We start from the raw sequence: 15,298 nt of genomic DNA, 5'->3' as shown, positions 1-15,298 counted from the left end.
TTCCAGTAGATCGAGGCTGTGATGTACGCGTTAGAGAACAGGAGGTTCTTCACAGTCCTGGATGCAAGCAGCCCAGACGGCCACTGACGTCCGACGGACAACCGAACTCGGCCGCAACTCGGCGGCCGATTCGGACGTCCGCCGGAATTCCGGCGTACGTACGAAAGCGGATGGTCGAATCCGTTCGCCCAGCGGACAGCCGCCGTACGTCCGCCACTGGATTCGCTTTTAGACAGCTATGATATAGTTTGTAGTCGTCGTACTCGTTTGAACTGCGTATAAATCAGTAATGCCGTCAAGTCTGCATTATATGATGCCAGAGCGAATCGATGCGATGGAAAGCGTTTCCATTAAATAGTTTTTTTTTTTATTTTCCGCATGTTTCATCGTTGAATTCTTCTTTCAAAAATTTCTGATTAAAAGGATAATGACCATTAAACATTTTTCTATCATGATGCTTCGGTGAAATTTTAATCAGTGGCTGAATAGACGCAACAAGCAGCAAGCTCAAAAAGAACGAAACCGAACCTATCCTCAAAAAAATCTGAAATGAGCCAATCCAATCCACCTGACAAGTTGAAGTTTTGTTGTCATGGAAGATGGCTTCACGTTTCCGTGTTCTGCATTTTCTGCGCAGTTACAAATACCTACGGCTGTAATGCACTGCTAGCATTGTTTTTGCTGTGGCTTGGTGCGTCTGGCACACTTTGTTCATCCGCCGATTCCAAAGTAAGTATTTCACCGAACTTTTGTTTCTTTAGTGGAACTTTTCGATGCACTGATGGTGCTGCGCTTTCGGGTAAGGAAACGGCTCTGTACAGCAGCCGAACGGTCGAGTGTTTTAGGCGAGACTGACAGGATAGCTCCGCGCCGACTAACTAAAGTGCAGCCTCAAGTCTGAGGGCCATCTTCCTCGGCATTACTGGACGCTGCGCCAGTAAGCCGCGCAACTTCTCTGTCTCTGATAAAGGAGTGCCTACCTGCGCTTTAAAGGAGTTAACTTGTTAACCATGCGCAACGTGCTGAGTTGTAAAAACTACACGAGAAAACTTTAGCACTCGAGCCTATCGTGCGACATGCCTACACTTGTGCAAACGGCGCGAGTTTTTTTTTTTTTTTTTTTTTTTTTTTTTTTTTTTTTTTTTAATGGACAGCCGCTGATCTTTCTCTCTTGAGCTTTACGGCAACTACAGTTTCTAGAAGGAACGGCTGTAGCTACTAAATAACTAAAGGTTTATGACAAACCAGGACAGCACCTTGCGCATGTTGGTTATGCATGTGGGACCGAACCGCGCAGAACAACCGGACAAGGAGATGAGAGAAAAAAAAAGCACTTGTCTTTTTCTTGACCACTTGTTCTGCGCTGTTCTGGCACGAATTTGACATACCGCCGCCGCAATACAGTCGGGCTGTGAGCTCTGGTGCCTGCAACGCCTTCTTTTATACAAAACAGGCATACTGGGAGACCATGCAAGCCGCGGGCTCTAAAAAAAAAAAGACCGAGCTGAGCAAAAGTGAGATGAAAACAAAATTATTGTTGCTTTGTCCATACAGATATTCAAAGACTCCTCAGAACTTCACTGCATTATTGACAGCGAGATAATGCCAAAGCTACACTAGAGCCATGCAGCACCTTATAGTGCATGATACTGAGCTTATGTCTCGCACTGAATAGATGATCATATTGAAGTATCTTTGAACCCATGCTTGTTAATACAGTGATAGCCATAAATTGAATCTATGGCATCATACTCACATACAAGGCTTCTGATACCGCTGGCCACATGATGTGGGCTATACCAGAAAACTGTACAGCTGCAACGGAAAAAGAATGGCACAAGTGAATCATGACCGGAGCGAAAAAATTGCGACACGCGGCGCTATTGTTGCCGAATGCGCTGATAGCGAGATTGCCAGGCATATTCCATTTCCAAAGCTGGGGTGGCCGGCAGAAAGCAGCCCATCCCGACGTTGCCCCATCGGATATTCAACATCTTAAAAACACGCTTGTGCATTTCTTATCGGCCGAACCATGCGCCGATGTAGCTGCGATAAGCAGCGCATAAGCTATCATTTAAAATGCAGGCTTTCGGATGGGCAGCTTTTTGACGACCACCCCCGCTTTGGAAATGGAATATGCCTGGCAATCTCGCTATCAGCGCGTTTGGCAACAATAGCGCCGCGTGTCGCAATTTTTTCGCTCCGGTCATGATTCACTTGTGCCATTCTTTTTCCGTTGCAGCTGTACCTGGTCATCTTACAAGCATTTGTGCAATTGATGCTTTTAATGTGTTGTAAAAGTTTTTGTGTTCTGTTTCTGTATGGGAATGCTTTCCTTATTGAAGGCTAACATTTGGCTTCGTACAGCAAAAACCTGTACCTAGTCATCCTAAAAACAGCACCGCAGTTGGTGCTTTTAGTGTGTTGTAAAAGTATTGGTGTTCTGCTTCTGTATGGCAATGATTTTCTCGTTGAAGACTAGCATGAGGCTTCCATAAATTTTTCAGATACCATTTGCTGTGGCCAATTTCGTAGGCCAACAGGAAGCAGCACTTTGAGCATGGAAAACTGTCATCCAAGGGGAAAAAACAGCTACATCCCTTTGAATTCTCATTTCTTTGGTATGGCTAAAAGTGAGTATTGTATCATTATCTATATTATTAATATTGAATCATGATTGTCAGTGTTGAAGTTGTTTGAGCGTGATGATTTTAAACACACAGGACATCCCTTCGACAGTAATGTTTTTAGCTTGTTTACATGTAGGATGTAGAACTGGTTTCAACAAACTTTATGCAGCAAATTCTTTTTACATTGTCCACCATGTTACTTTTTGTCATTGTCCATTGAAGTAAATAGCCAGTATTTTACGTTTACACAGTCGTCCACTCTTAGCTTGAATGGGAATGTGTGACATGCAGTTTGCAAGATAGCAATGTATCCGTCACAGCCATGCATCAAGGCTAAGTGGCTTGTGCGTAGAGGGACCAGCCGCTCCAGCTTCATGTCATCTGCCTCTTTGCTCCGGTGTGCAGACGTGCATTGAGGCAAAGTGGTTTTTATGTGTAGAGAAACCAGAAGCTTCTTTGTCACATCTGGCTGTTCGTTACGGTGTGCAGATGCGCATCGAGGCAAAATGGCTGATGTGTAGAGGGACCAGGAGCTGCTGCTTAACGTCATTCGCCTCTTTACTACAGTGCACAGCCGTGCATTGATGCTAAGTGGCTTGTGCATGGAGGGCCCAGGAGCTGCAGCTTCACGTCTGCCTCTTCGCTCAGGTATGCAGGTGAGTATTGAGGCTAAATGGCTTATGCATACAGGGACCAAGGGCTGCTGTGTGGCGTAGTCTGTATATTTGCTATGGTGCGCATCAAAGTACAAGGGCGGGGGGGGGGGGGGCTCATGTGTAAAGGTACCATGAGCTGCTGCGTCATGTCGTCTGCCTCTTTACTATGGTGCGCAGGCATGCATCAAGGCAAAGTGGCTTATGCGTAGAAGGACCAGGAGCTGTTGCTTCACATCTGCTATGATGCGCAGCTGCGTATTGTGGGTGGTGGTGGAAAACATTTCCATCAGATACAAATACAGGAGGTTACGCACTAGCTGACCCTGAGCTGTCCTGACAAAAACAAGGGGTCCCTAGTTTGGGACCCCAGTGGCGGTAGAGGGACTAGAGGCTGGTACTTCATGCTGTCTGCCTCTTCGCTACGGTGTGCGGCTGCGATGGATGCAGTGGCATCTCGAAAAGTGCATGCCACGCACTCACTTGTTCAGCCTAAGAATGGACGACTGTGTACCTGCTATAGCTTTGTTATTCATAGAAGAAACCTAGGCCAAGTTGGATAAATTATAGCTCACCTCATATGTGGTCAGCAAAGGAAAGCCACTCCAGAAAATCTGATGCATTTACTGTCATAGGATTCTTATTCATATACATGCTACTGACAAGTCAGATTCTTCACCCTCAGAAATGCCAGAAAAATAACCAAGGGTGCGTCTGTAATAGTCTAGCTTGCTCTTTCTCTGCAGACTTGAGTCAGATGTGTGTTCCATTGCTGTGGGTGGGACAGGTGTGAATCTGATTTTAAGCTTGCAACAAGTATGTTAGTTTAAAGGCAAAACGGTACTAATAATCGTAGCCTCCCGTGGCCTTTATCCCCTTTTAATAGTGTTGCCAGACACTGAGTTATTAGGTTACTCTGCACTGTTTCTGTCTAGTTAATGTGCAGAGATGTACATATATTTATATACTTGGAGTTGTCGACTTTGCACTTACAAACATTGTAACGTTATCTGATGTGTTGCTTTCATTCTTTTAATGATTTCTGTAAGGGATCGGTGGGTATGCTAGGCATCATTATTACAGTCTACTCTTTTTGGGTCACTTGTTCAATGCCCAGCTGCGGCCGTCTCCCACTTGCCCTCGGGCAGGAGGCGGGGAGACGCGCACAGAGAGGCAGCTACAGCAGCTATAGTGCTTAACGGAAACGTAGGCAAAGAGGGAAAGAAGTCCCTTCTTCTGAGGACTTTGCTGTCGCACTCGAAGACGCGGGGACAGGCAGTTCTCGTTGCTGCGTCATGTAGGGGGCTCGTTTTTATTTACGGAGCTTTACGAACAGTATACACCAACTAAGGGGTCCTTAGTACTAAGCGTACTAAGGGGTCCTTAATATGCTGACTGGACCCATCACCCGGAGGCAGCACAACTTTGAAACGCGCACCTCTTTTGGAAGAACTGCTTATCGTTCAAAGAAAAAACACTGTCAGGTTGAAGGGTGTAAGGCCCTCTTCCTTGTCGGGGAGCCCATATAAGTGACAATTATTCAGTGCAGGTGCGCTGAGTGGGTCTCGTTGAGGATTCCAACCCTGGATGCCAACAATGGTGGGAGATGGCGGCGTTGAAAAAGGGCAAGTGTGTAACAGTGACGGTATGATGCGGAGCGGGAGGATGTGGTTTGGCTCTTCTGATGTGGTCCGCAATGGTGCTGACTCGGACGCCGATAATTGCCCTGTAAAAGGAGCCGCCAAGGGTGCAAGCTTTGGGCAATGGTTGCGCACGTGGGACTCCATTGTGATGGGTTTAAATTTTTTTTTTCTTTTTTTCTTTCCTAGGGGAGAGAGTTTGGCGTGAGACCTAGTGAGCCAATTATTTCGAGGTCCATTCTCTAAATTCCGTTTGTTGTGAAACGAATTTATTGTCCCTTTTGCATTGTTTGTATTAGGAAGAGGGTGAAGAACCTTATGAAAGTGGAAAGACATGCCAAAGTGTTTGTTAGTCAGTCATGTGTGAGTTCGTTGTTATTGGGGATGAGAAATGTGGGCGGAGTCCCAAAGTTAATGAAACTGGGCCGCGCGGCCTGGAGAACTCGTTCTGAGCTAGATTTTGATCTCTTGCCTCTTCGGCATAGATCATGGTCATTGTTTCGCCTGTTGTAAATACGTACATTCATGTATAAAGTTTTCAGTTCATCTTCCTCTCCGTGTGCAAGGTGTTGTGGCCATATGCAGTAAATTCACTATTTTCATTTCTATATAACATGCCTTTCTGAAGATGGTGAGCTCTTTTGTCCAATCCTGTAAGAAAGCAGCAAAGCGCTCCCAAATCTTCCACAAAACTGCGTGATATCTTTAATGCTAACTGCCGCTTGATGTCACACAAAACATGTAGTTGAGGTAGATTTCTTCCCCCTCCCCTCTTTTTGTTCGTTCAAATGAGGACCAGCGGACACTAACTCTTGCTTTTGTAATGCCCTAGGCCCCGCCTTAAGGCAGTACTCCAATGTCAATACCATTTTTATAGCTATGGCTGTCCAACAGCACTCATGTCTTTTATACACTTCTTTTACTAATCTCTTACCCAAGTCGTGGCTTATACTGCGGGGGCGAAAGTCTGGACAGTGTGTCTTGAGATTTTGGACTAGAATCGCGATGTAAACGAATTGTGACCTTATTTCTCTTGCACACATGAAAAAACTAACGTTCAACTTTCACATCGACAAGTATGGTCCGAGTTTCCTGGTCGATGTGAAAGTTATGTGCTTTGATTGCAGTTTGTGTAGTCCACACACTTTTGTCCCTGATATTACACAGAGGCAAAAGTTATGTGCTTTGATTGCAGTTTGTGTAGTTCACACACTTTTGTCCCCGATATTACATAGGGAAAATTATGGGCCTTGGACAGGGGCAGTTTCTTTGGCGGCCACTACCTTCCACCTAAAAAAGCTACAGTGTTTCTTGTGAACAGCTGGCTGCATTTATCGATACCATTATATTTTTTGTAATTTGTTGTGCGTAGTTGAGAAATCCATGATATGCATGCACAGCTGGTTGCCAGAATTATGCAACTATATTTCAGTAACTAACATCCATGCTGCAAGCTGCCGGTAATACATCAGGAGCTTGTGGTTGTCAGCTTTTTGTGTTTTGTGTAACTATAAGCCTTGCTATTGTAATGTCACATATAGCGCTGTGGGTAAACAAATAACTTTACTTTTAACTCTTGTAGAAGCATGAACACTGCGCAGTCACTGCGGCGGGCTATGCTTCCACATTGGGCTTAACCACATGTCAAATGTCTACCTTTATTCTGCTGCAGCAGCTTGCATGTTATCAGATAGGTTACTTCGTCGCAGCTGCTCTAAAGAGACGCTTTTCTAGACGCTTGTAGCCTAGATGTTGATGTCGATATACCCCTGACACGCCCAGGGAATGTCTTCGGTAGAGGGTACATGGAAACCAGCGAAATGTGCAGTTTAGAGAACAAAAAGGTAACAATTTTAAATGATGTTATTATTGATCACTTCTTTTCAGAGCAGGAACAATGACTTTAGAAATCTGCCTGTTAATCCGCTCAAAATGCAGGTTTCTGCCGCCAATGCGTACCTGTGTAATACTGCAATGCTCTGGCTGTGCTTTATGTTCATATACAGCATCATTTACGTTAATTTCTCTGCATGTGCATTCCATGTCTTGGGCATTGATGAGGGCACATAGCAGCATGCCATGTTTGGTCAGAGTGGCATGTTCAAAGATACGACATAAAAACATTAAAATACTGAATGCCAGGTTCTGGTCAAACTACGTTTGTATCTTTTGTTATTCTGCATGGGTTTTGCTGCAGTTATATGACCTTTCTATATAGTATGTGACAGTTCTGAATGGAGATGCATGTGTACAGTGCCATCTGGAAAAAGCAATTGAGGAAGCTGGCAGTTGCCCTTGGAGATGTGTAACCAAAGTTCAGCGCAGATAACTTGAATTTCATTTTCCCTTCTATTGCAGGAGCCCAACCTGCTCTTTCCATCTTTGGCCGGAAAGACCAGCAACAGCTGATCGAGCGAATGCACAGGATAGTAGCAGCTCCTGGAATCCCGGCCTGTGGAGGCCGCCCACAGAGGACATGATCATCTCCTCGCTAATTCCGAAATATTAGGTTTCAATAAATACCTTTTCCTCCACCACCTCCCCAAGGGAAGAGCTGTCGCGGCCAAGGATAATTAAAAAAATTATTCAAGTAGATTCTTAATACTCCAGTTGGCTTGCATTTTACCATGCCATTCCGTCTGTTTGCATGCAGCTTTAACATGGATATTTTTTTAGTGTAGACTATTTATGCATGCAGTTTTTGCAATAAAGCAAAAAAAAATGCTGTTTTTACAACCTCGCATGCTTGTATGCCTATGCACTTCGCATGTTTTCAGGAATGGTGCATTTGTGCCTCTTTGATAGAAGTTTTAATTGCACACTAATGTTCAGTGCTTTGTGTGTGAAAGTAAAGCAGACAACAGGAAACTTGAACCTGTTGCATATTCTGTTGTCTGCTTTACTCTCACGACAAAGGCATTGAGCACTAGTATGACTGAAATTTCCAAGGCACATGCTTGCTGAGCTTTGCACGAGTGTTATTGGCAAGTTTTTACACCAATAGCGGGCCCTGCAAGCAAGTTCCGGGAAACGTCCGAATGTCCGCCTCCGGCTGTGCGTGGGACGCGATCCGGATCCACGAACGATAGTCCGACGGACTTCCGCTGTACGTATATCGAACATAACCGGACTTCCGTCGGATGTCCGAAGGTCCGAAAACGGACGTCCGTCGGTCGCCCGTCGGACGTCTATGGCCGTCTGGGAGAGGGTACCTGCAGATTGAGGTGGCGGAAGGTGGCATTCAGAAAACCGCATTCACCTGTCACCGCGGGCTCTTCGAATTTACTCGACTCCCGTTTGGTTTGTCTAATGCACCGAGCACGTTCATGCGATTGATGGACATCGTTCTGGGCGATGCAAGGTTCAACTACGCGATGGCGTACCTCGACGACATCGTGATATTCTCACAGTCGTTCGAAGAGCATCTCATTCACCTTAATTCCGTTCTTGAAAGAATGAGGCGTGCGGGTATAACGATCAACCCAAAGAAAGTGCAGTTGGCATCAAAGAGAGTGAACCTCTTGGGATTTGTAGTTGATGATGGCACGTTAAGACCGAACGATGACAAACTCCAGGCAATTCTGGACGGACGTGAAAAGCTTGCAGAGATTTTGGTAATGGTTGCTTTCTACAGACAATTCATCCCTAGTTGTTCGGAGCTCGCTAGGCTGTTGAGCCAGCTGTTACGTAAAGGCTCGAAGTGGGTCTGGGGCAAGGAACAGAATGACGCTTTGGTTGCCTTGGCTCGCGCGATAGCGACCACCGCTAGTTTGTGCCTCCCAGCCTTGAAGAAGCAGTTTCTCTTGCAGACAAATGCTAGTGATGCCGGTGTAGGAGCTGTTTTGTTGCATGAACCCGAGGGCAATCTGCGCCCTGTCGCGTTCGCTAGCCGCATGCTCACATCGGCGAAGCGGAATTACTCCGTGACCGAATAGGAATGCCTGGCGATAATGTTCGCATTGTCAAAGTTGGACATGTACCCAGACGGAGCGGTTTTCACCGTGCAGACAGATCACCAGGCACTTTCGTGGTTAAAGAGGCTGAAAAACCCCGCAGGCAGACTCGTGAGATGGGCGCTGACGTTGCAACGTTATGCGTACGCCGTTGAGTGCCGCCGGGGCAGCATGAATAAGGTGGCCGATGCTTTATCGCGCACACCGTGGAAAGCTGGGGGAAGCGCATCAGAGGCGCAGACCAACATTGCCGAAAGAGACCAATCTCTTTCTCTATGGCGTCGCCGCTATTGGAGTGGAGGAGAGGGCGGACGCGAGAGTCGCACCCTGCGTAGTTAAAGAGAGAGAGGTGACCTTCTGCCAAAATACGCCGGTCTTTTTCTGCTACACAGTTGTTGTAAGCAGCATGAGGTGGCGCCACCAGTACCACTGTTGGGGCAGTGGCTCGTCTAGCGTTGTCGCCGCCGCATAAGATGGAAACATCTGACTTCTTTTGATCGAATCAGGCAAGTTCCCCGAACAAATTTGGTATTAAAAAATACTAGCGACAAAAACCCTTTCTGTGCAAAATTTGAACGGCGAGGATTCCACGGTTTAGCTGGGAGAAGCATTCTACATCGCGCCTCTAATTCTGCAACGCGCTGCCTTATTGCCTTTTCAACAGTGTGCGCATTTCTTATGAGTGAGACAGGCAAATTTAGTGTCAAGCCCACAGAGATAGTGATCCGACTTGCAGTACTTTAGAATGAATCGAGGCAGCCCGAATCATTATATCGTACTTGACTCAAGGATTAAGCAGGTTAAATGTAGCACTGGTTGCCGTAGACGGAGTAGACAAGGAGTAGACACAACTCTGGCTAGACAACCAGGCACTAAGTACTCCCCAAATATGTGATTACGTTGTACATAGACCTTGGACACTGTACAAGAAACGACGTACAGGAAAGCTAGCTGCTCACGTGTAGAGCGGTGAGTGGATCGAGTTTGCCAAGCTCGGAACAAGGCGGATGCAATTCTTGCAGCAGATAATTCGGTGTTGCACTGTGAAATTACTAAATGATTTCCTGAAACCGAGGGAGGTATGAGGAATTTCTGATGTGTGTGATGTTTATACATGGTAAATCAGTAGTGTAATTTTTTTTTCGTCAATGACAACTAATTTCCCCATGTGAAAACTTTTACACACAACAAAATTTAGGACTATCAGCGATTAATTTTCAGTAATGTTAAATGCAAGTTACGAATCAGTAGCTGCGAAGACATCATAACAACTGCGCTTGGTCACTGCCATGTTCTGGCAAGGAATTTTGAAGGCTGAAGATTTCATCATTGTAATTATTGTTGAGCAGCGACTTGGGGCGTTTCTGTCGTGTACTTCCAAAACAGGTGACGGATATAAAACTATGAAGGATGGAGTTCATCTTATGTGACTACATATATGTATTCATTCCCAAACTAAACCCCGACGGTTAAGCCCGTAATGAAACTAACTCTCCTTGTCAAAAACAACCAATTTGCTCGACAGCACAGACGAAAAGGTTAGTCATATATTGCATTTTATGTTGCAAAAGCAACTAAGACTATGCTGCGTCAAACACAAAGTTAACACGAAAAGGGGTTCTAATTATTCTAATACGCGGGCAGCCTATTGACAAACCATATCCCGTAGGAGCACTCGAGCAGACGACGCTCTGACGCGCAAGCACGTGACCCGACGTCACTTCCTTTAAGTTGTTTTTTGCTTGTTTCTATTTTTTTTTTACGCCAAAGAAAGATGGCGGCGCACACACGCGCGTCGTTAAACTCTTCGCCGACGCTGGCGTTGGGGCGTTGGTTAGCCTGACAAGCGCGTATCCTTCTACCATGGCTTAGAGGTAGTGCCTGTGGCTTAAGGGGTGCTGCGGCCGCAGTTTTCAGGCTTTATAAACGCAGTGGCCCAAGCCGTGCCATTTGGATGCTGGATACTGTGATGCTTGCAGTTCGAAACAAGTGTTTTGGCCGTCATGTTTGACTCTGACAGCAAGCGATTTTGTGAAGCCACGACTGCTGAACTTTTGCTGCCTAAGCATGCTGGATGCCGACTGTGCTGGTGCTGGATGTGCAAGTGCGTCGATTCCAAGAAAGCTGCGCAGCGCCGTTGGATGCTCGCCTTGGAGCCACTAGTCGCTGAAAGTGCCGCCTTGGTTAGTAGCACTGCAGTGTTTGGATAAGCACCGCTGGAGTAAGCGGTTATAAAGGGGGGAAAAAGAGAGAAAAAAACGTGGTTACGCGGTGTATTTGTGAAACATTTGCTGTGATGCTGCATCGCTGCTCGAGGGGGTCTTCGCTAGGGATGCTAAAGCTACTGGCCTACCCAAGGGACTACTACCGATGCTAAATTACCTCTCAAAGGCCGTCTCTCGTTTTATGCTACCTTGTGCACTCAGGATTTTTTTTTTTTTTTCAGTTTCCGGCATTTAAATACGGAAATGTTTATATGGCAACATACTGGGGCAGCGGAGCCAGTTCTCTGAAATTAGCGGTAATAATCCTTGAAATGAAAACATGTTCTCGTTTTGTGAACGCACGCATGATTACGGCGCCCTGTTCATAGCGGCAACCGCCCTTTTCTGAAGTCCATAATCTGGCGACGTCAAACTATTGATTCTGAAAGTAGTGGGATATTAGGTGCATTCGATAACCAAGTACTCACGCTTCTGTGGCTAAAAACAGCGCTGACACGAGACGAAGCAGAGGGGACACAATGCTGTTTCGTCTGCTTCGTCTCGTGTTAGCACTGTTTTTAGCCACAGATCATGCACCAACCAGTCAGAATTTCCACCCTCTTAAAGTACTCACGCTTGTTTGAGAGCACTGCGTTGAATAGGCATTTGTTGAGCGCAGTAGCTAACTTAACTACACCTGTTGAGCAGAGGCAGTGGCATAGCATGCTGTGTAATTTGTTTTTTGTAACTCTTTATGTATGTGATCGGTATTCTGCTCAAGTGTCATGGCAAGAAGAAACAAGAGTGTTTATTTTTGAAGTCGTGGGCACCTCATATCATGCTTAGGATGGTGCAGCTCAATATTGAGTCAAATAAATAAGTGCTGGCTTTCACAACAACTGTTTATTCCTTGTATACATCTCAAAGTGACCTTGGCTAACTTGAATTCCAAACTATCTTACAGCCGCTTCAAAAGCTTCTGAATTAGGTGACAAATTGTACTTGCACCATTATGCCTACCAATCTTTTTGAAGAAGGAAGCATTGCTACAAAATTAAAGGATTAAGCTCACAAATTATAGCAACACTTGAAGAGGGGAGAACCAGAGTATTTTGACATCACTCCCTTATGGTTTGCACACTGGTCAGCTAGCAATCCAACTTTTCAAGAAACGCTTGTTAATGTCATCATCATGTGCCACAAGTGTGTTTATAGTAAATTAGGTACTACAAGGACTTGTGGCTACAGTAAATTAGGTACTACAAGGCTACCCCGATGAAAGTCGTCTAGGAAATAGTATGAAACAACCAGTTTTAGGCATTTATATTTGAGGAACCTGAGTTCGATCCCAGCCATAGCGACCATGTTTTGATAGAGGAAAATGTAAGGCACCCATTTACTGTGTGATGTCAGTGCATGTTAAAAAAAAATCATTGGTCAAAAATGAGCCGGAGACCTACACTACAGAATCCTGCAGAGCCTAAGTCAATTTGAGACACTATACTAAACAAAACTGAAATGCACTGCTTCTATATTGAAGTGAAACAATGCCTTTGCTGTTTAGTAAATGCACGGCAAGCAATACATTGTAAACCATTTATGCAGAAGCAGTTTGTTTTACTGGCAAATGCCTTCAACTTTTTGGCAGGAAAAAGTGGCAGATGTGACTTCAGTTCTACAAATGACACTGGGCAGCCATGCAGCCATCAAAGAAACTACTTTGAATTGCAAATAGCCACATTTGTGTTTGCAAGGAGGCCCAAAGCACAGTGAATAAGCAAGATAGCGATGAAAATAATTAAATGAAAAGAAAGGTGGAGAGTTCGGCCAGCAGCAATATGACCCTAGCGTGCTGCTCAACACTAGATAAGGGAGAAAAGGGAAATAAAAGGAGAATGATGATACAAATGGTTGATGACAATGTTGTAGTGCAGTGAATTGGTTCAAGTTATAGAGGAGACCATGCACACAGTGGATTGCACTCGTCTCGCATAGTCGACGTATAACACATCAAGTGCATGTTCTCCACATGGACCAGTTGTCATTGCACACATACACCGTGCAGCTACACACTTTCACTATCGTATTCTGGTCCAAATGCATACACAGGCTCGCCACGCACTGATTCTGAAAAAGCTCAAACTAGACAGAAACATGATTGATTGCACTGTAAGCAGCTGTATAGGCATGCGAAGCACAGCACTAACAGTTTGTGGTGTGTCACATATGGAATGGTTTGACTGTTAAAGTAGTGTGGTGTTGCTAGCATGTTTTTCTGAAAACCTCTTTCTGTGCAGCTAACTTCATTGCAACATCTGATTGAAGCTGGAACACCTGCAGCAGTACCAGACAGCAAGACAAAAGTGTCCATGCAGATTGCAGAACTTTTGTAGACATGGAAAATAATAAAGTATGATTCATACTTATGAAACCTTTGCCCTTCTCTTCTTTTTGATAGTGCGGCCCTAGGCAGCTGCTGCACCAAGATTTTCATAGGTCAACAGGCCCACCAGAACCAATGCACCCAACCGACCTTCTGCAGGGAGACCCAGCCGCTACAGATTCCAGTGGCTATGGGGAATGTGTTAATAAACCAGTACTACTGGAACTAATAGGATCCTGGCAAGAAACCGGTACGAAATCTTTACCTTGAATAAACAATTATCTTCTTTGGCATTTTTCAGCAATTGCTCTGATTGCTCTTTTAAAGTGCTGTACTCTTACTACACAGCTCACAACCCCTAAAAAGGTGTTGGCTACATATCTACAGAATATCATTTAATATCTTATCAAGAGATGTGTGGGCATATGTGCGTATTCGGTACATGCCCACTTTCTACTCTCTTCAACGTGGACATTATTATGTATACTATAATGATATATTATTAACATTTGCGGCAGACATTCACTGGATGTTCACTGAGTATAAGTTCTTTGGCTAAGATTTCTTTTTTTTTTTGTAAACTGATTTTACGAACGTTTACAAGAGAAAGTTATCAGATTGATGGCATGTGACTAGCACTTTGTGTCATCATTTCTACAATTAGCCATTTAGCTTCGAGGTGATAACTTCCTTAAAAAATCTCTTCTCTCGAGCTTGCCAGCTAACTGCATAGGTCTGCATGGAAACTGTCGCCTAATATATTGCGCTCGTGTACTTTCGGCTCCAGTATAAGCGAGAAGTGTAGCTCCGCTTTTTATTAAATTGACTAAAATCCAACCCACATATAGCACTAGCCGAGTATAAATTATTTGACAATGATTGAAATATACTGCTAAGAGCAATACGGGCTGATCGGCAATGTACGTACCTTTCTCCATCATTTATTATTTTTATTTATTTATTTAGAACATACTGCAGTCAATATAGACCAAGCAGGAGGGCAATACAAGACAAAAAAAAAATGCATTTCAGCGCCACCATCGGTAAGCAAAAATATAAAACGAACAGGGTACAGTGCAAACATATGATGGGGAAAAAAATTAAATCAGCAAATAGGGAAGCAAAAAATCAAAGCAGGGCTTTTCGTACACCTTCTTCAAAAACTGTTACATTATTAGCGGAGAAAACATCTTTTGGAAGTGCATTCCACTGGGAGACAGTGCGCGGAAAAAAAAAGAGTTCTTGAATCTGTTAGTACGGGCAAAGATTGGTTCCAGGTTGTGATGATGGAAGTGTCGGGTTGGACGACCCACACTACACCTGAACCTTTTGCACAATCCAAGACGTGTTGGTTTCGACGCTGTAGGCTTCCAGCCATTCGTTGACGGCGGCTGCCTCGTTTGCCAGGTTCGCGCGATACACAGATTCGTGCCCTTTTGACGCGAGCTCATCTTTTACGAGCTCGAGCGGCTCTGGGAGCTCGTTCATCATCTTTAGTTATCCGCAATTGACACACAAGTTCGTCAAGAACAAAATCACCCTGGCTAGCGCAGCGCGCAACGGATGAGCCATGTTCACGTGCGTACAACCCAGAAGCACCGGACGAACTGCGCGGAGCTAAGCGTACGGGGAGAAGTGCAAACTTCGCGGTGTAGCCGAGCCGAGCGACGATTCCAGAACATACCAGAACAAGAACAGCCACGCAAGTGACCACTGGACTGAAATTTACGTGACACGTGACCGGTAACCGACCGACGTTTACAGAACACCAGAGGAAAAAGCCCGCACAGTGGTCACTGGACCGAACTTTTAGCCGACGGCAATTTGCTTGACTT

The 15,298-nt window shown here is 45.0% G+C and overlaps 1 long non-coding RNA gene across 5 annotated transcripts; it reads left to right on the top strand.

The window, feature by feature from the left end:
- The first annotated feature begins 587 nt into the window (after window positions 1-587).
- On the top strand, window positions 588-8,634 carry LOC146183164 (uncharacterized). Of its 5 annotated transcripts, none has more exons than XR_014708737.1 (4): window positions 588-729; window positions 2,508-2,633; window positions 3,198-3,278; window positions 7,282-8,634. It is a non-coding gene; the product is annotated as an uncharacterized LOC146183164 (long non-coding RNA). The 5 variants fall into 5 exon arrangements; XR_014708738.1 differs by having other exon boundaries at window positions 3,120-3,278; XR_014708741.1 differs by having other exon boundaries at window positions 3,198-3,286; window positions 7,282-8,625.
- The last annotated feature ends 6,664 nt before the right edge of the window (window positions 8,635-15,298 follow it).

Source organism: Amblyomma maculatum, chromosome 7, assembly GCF_055883805.1.
Source record: "Amblyomma maculatum isolate TAMU_Amacu chromosome 7, ASM5588380v1, whole genome shotgun sequence".
Classification (NCBI taxonomy): Eukaryota; Metazoa; Arthropoda; class Arachnida; order Ixodida; family Ixodidae; genus Amblyomma; species Amblyomma maculatum.
Note: the sequence above shows the minus strand (reverse complement) of the source record. Positions and strands in the feature narration are given on the sequence as shown.